Raw genomic sequence first — 4389 nt, forward strand, 5'->3', positions numbered from 1 at the left:
CCGAATTTCTGAATTTCTGATTTCTGAATTTCTGAATTTCTGAATTTCTGATTTTCTGAATTTCTGATTTTCTGATTTTCTGATTTTCTGAATTTCTGATTTTCTGAATTTCTGAATTTCTGAATTTCTGAATTTCTGATTTTCTGATTTTCTGATTTTCTGATTTTCTGAATTTCTGATTTTCTGAATTTCTGATTTTCTCAATTTCTGAATTTCTGATTTTCTGATTTTCTGAATTACTGAATTTCTGAATTTCTGATTTTCTCAATTTCTGATTTTCTGAATTTCTGAATTTCTGAATTTCTGAATTTCTGAATTTCTGAATTTCTGAATTTCTGAATTTCTGAATTTCTGAATTTCTGAATTTCTGAATTTCTGAATTTCTGAATTTCTGAATTTCTGAATTTCTGAATTTCTGAATTTCTGAATTTCTGAATTTCTGAATTTCTGAATTTCCGAATTTCTGAATTTCTGAATTTCTGAATTTCTGATTTTCTGATTTTCTGATTTTCTGATTTTCTGAATTTCTGATTTTCTGAATTTCTGATTTTCTCAATTTCTGAATTTCTGATTTTCTGATTTTCTGAATTACTGAATTTCTGAATTTCTGATTTTCTCAATTTCTGATTTTCTCAATTTCTGAATTTCTGATTTTCTGATTTTCTGAATTACTGAATTTCTGAATTTCTGATTTTCTCAATTTCTGATTTTCTGAATTTCTGAATTTCTGAATTTCTGAATTTCTGAATTTCTGAATTTCTGAATTTCTGAATTTCTGAATTTCTGAATTTCTGAATTTCTGAATTTCTGAATTTCTGAATTTCTGAATTTCTGAATTTCTGAATTTCTGAATTTCTGAATTTCTGAATTTCTGAATTTCTGAATTTCCTCCGAATTTCTGAATTTCTGAATTTCTGAATTTCTGAATTTCTGATTTTCTGAATTTCTGAATTTCTGAATTACTGAATTTCTGAATTTCTGAATTTCTGATTTTCTGATTTTCTGATTTTCTGATTTTCTGATTTTCTGAATTTCTGATTTTCTGAATTTCTGATTTTCTCAATTTCTGAATTTCTGATTTTCTGATTTTCTGAATTACTGAATTTCTGAATTTCTGATTTTCTCAATTTCTGATTTTCTCAATTTCTGAATTTCTGATTTTCTGATTTTCTGAATTACTGAATTTCTGAATTTCTGATTTTCTCAATTTCTGATTTTCTCAATTTCTGAATTTCTGAATTTCTGAATTTCTGAATTTCTGAATTTCTGAATTTCTGAATTTCTGAATTTCTGAATTTCTGAATTTCTGAATTTCTGAATTTCTGAATTTCTGAATTTCTGAATTTCTGAATTTCTGAATTTCTGAATTTCCGAATTTCTGAATTTCTGAATTTCTGAATTTCTGAATTTCTGAATTTCCGAATTTCTGAATTTCTGAATTTCTGATTTTCTGAATTTCTGAATTTCTGAATTACTGAATTTCTGAATTTCTGATTTTCTCAATTTCTGATTTTCTCAATTTCTGAATTTCTGATTTTCTGATTTTCTGAATTACTGAATTTCTGAATTTCTGATTTTCTCAATTTCTGATTTTCTCAATTTCTGAATTTCTGAATTTCTGAATTACTAAATTTCTGAATTTCTGATTTTCTGAATTTCTGATTTTCTCAATTTCTGAATTTCTGAGTGTCTGAATTTCTGAATTTCTGAATTTCTGAATTTCTGAATTTCTGAATTTCTGAATTTCTGAATTTCTGAATCTCGATCCCATATCTCCCATATCCCTTGAACTATAAATCAAGCCAAAATTCAATTTCCGTCTATTTTCCCATGAAATGCCCCTACAGATTCCCATCAAAAGACACCGTCCTTTTCCTTTTGTCCCCTCTTTTTTCCAAAATTTCCCTTTCATATTATTTTCATGGAAAGAGGACATATAGGCATGACATTACATCATCCATAGAAACCTTTTTGTTTTCTCGAGACAGTGAGAGAGAGAGAGAGAGAGAGAGAGAGAGACTGAGAAAAGGTAGAAGAAGAACGTTTATTTCAGTCAAAAGATGTAATAATTACACCCCATTATGTTTGACACCACCAAACTACCCGAAATTGGCATCATGAGAAATTTAAAAAATTTGCCCAAAACGAGTTCAGCCATAGTTTCTTCTAGAATCAATATTTTTCAATCATCTAAATTAGATATTATAGAGGAACTCAAAAGCTACAAAACGATATCATTTGGATTACTGTATCTGGTCTATGAACAAAGTTACAGGCCATAAAACCAATCCTGCAACATTAGGAACCCTTATCATTTACCCAATTTATCTCAGTTCCTATAAGAGATATCAAAAAGTAATCAATAACAAAATGTTTATCAAATAATCAAAAACGTTTTACTAGTTGGCCACTTTTTGATATCTCTAACAAAAAGCGAGATAAATTGGGTCAAAGTTAACAGATATTTTTCCCTATTGTATCGTGGTGTAGGCGGTTAAGGCTTCCACTGTCGTCTACATAGTCACAGGTTCGAACCCACACCCCCTCAAAAAATGATTTTCCTCAACACTACAAACTACAAAAGTACCGGGTCATCTTATCTCTTTACACCTCGAGTTTGCCAACTGACTCCTCGAGAGAAAAAAGGGTCCAAAGTGTGTTTGTGTTTCTCGACCCGGCATGACATCATATTACAATCAGAGAGTCAAAATATTCACGTGAGAGGTTGATGGCAAAAAAAACACTTTGTTTCTCTGCGCCTCTCTCTCTCTCTTTCTGGATCGATTCAAATTTATGTTTAGCTTCTGCTGTTCGTGATGAATATATATAAGGAACAGATGGACCAAATGCAAACAAACGACTTGACCATAAAAACGAGAGACTAGACCCTTAGGGGACGCATAATTTATACATAAGCAAAAAATGTAATTTTTCTGACAGGGTGTCGCAGCAATCCGACTTATAACTCGACTCAAAGTTAGAATTTCGGTACGAATCAAAAATGAAAATGTAGCACTTGGAAAGATCTACATTTTGATATTAAATTCAGCTATGTTGGATCATGATGGGACTAGAATTTGAAGCCGTGAAACAGACGTATAGATCTGGTTTGTCGTCAGGGGCGTCTAGCGCCGACTCGGCTCAGAGTTGGAATTTCGGTATGAACCAAAAAGAAAAATGTAGGAGTTAAAAAAACCTACATGATACTACATTTGATTATATCAGAATCATGGGTCCTAATCATAAGGCCGTGAAACAGGCATCCCGGTTAGGTTCGCCATCAGCGCCGACCAGCTCAGACCAGCGGGGATGTAACTCGGCTCAAAATTGGAATTTTTAATTTAATTAAATAGTAAAGTATAGATCTTGAAAAGATCTACAAAATGATGAAAAAACTGGCCGTATTGGAATAATAAGTACTATTGAAATTGTCATTAGGGCCGACCAGCCCGGAAAACGGGCTGTATCTTGGCTCAAAATTTTTGTTTAAATTAAAAATGAAAATGTATGACTTAAAAAGATCTATAGAATGATGAAAAAAAACTATATTGGAATACCGAATCTCGAGCATGAGGCTATGAAACAAAGGGACCAAAAAAGTTGGCTTGGATAGCACCGTCTCCTTAGGAGCCTCTGGTCCAAAACTTGCTATTTTAATATAACCCAAATTTATATCATTCTGTAGATCTCATTGCATTCTACAAAATTATATAAAATTCTCTTATGTTTAAATGTCAGGTTTCAAACCTGTGACCTTGAAAAACAAAAGGGTCAGCAAAACGACTCGCATAGCACCGACTTCTTAGGAGCTTCTGCTGTCGAAACTTGGCGTTCTAATATTTAGGAATTATATATCTTTTTGTAGATATCTTCAAGCTCTACATTATGAAACTTGTTTGATACAGAAATTCCAATTTTGAGCCAAGTTATGCGACTTTAAAACTCGTGGTGATTTCAAAGTGATTTTTGATCGAGGAAGTGCAATTTTCGATTCAATTCCTGGAGTAGTACACATTTGAGCTGCTGATAAGACGGTGTATGATAAGAAAATGGTTTTTTTTGATTCCCGATTCTTTTATTATTTTTCTTATAACTGAGAATTAGAGAAGCAGAAATTAAAAAGGCAAAAGTGGCACTCGATGAGAAATGAGAAAGAGAAAGAGATTTTGAAAGAGTTGTCGGGATTCGATTTCTTTTTTTTTGGGACGGGAAGATTTTCTTTTTGAATTTACAAAAAAAAACAAAAATTACATAGAAGGTACAAAAGTGGATAAGAATGTGTGTGTGTGTGTGTGTGTGTGTGTGTGTGTGTGTGTGTGTGTGTGTGTGTGTGTGTGTGTGTGTGTGTGTGTGTGTGTGTGTGTGTGTGTGTGTGTGTGTGTGTGTGTG

Source organism: Caenorhabditis briggsae, assembly GCF_000004555.2.
Source record: "Caenorhabditis briggsae complete genome, chrI, whole genome shotgun sequence".
Lineage (NCBI taxonomy): Eukaryota > Metazoa > Nematoda > Chromadorea > Rhabditida > Rhabditidae > Caenorhabditis > Caenorhabditis briggsae.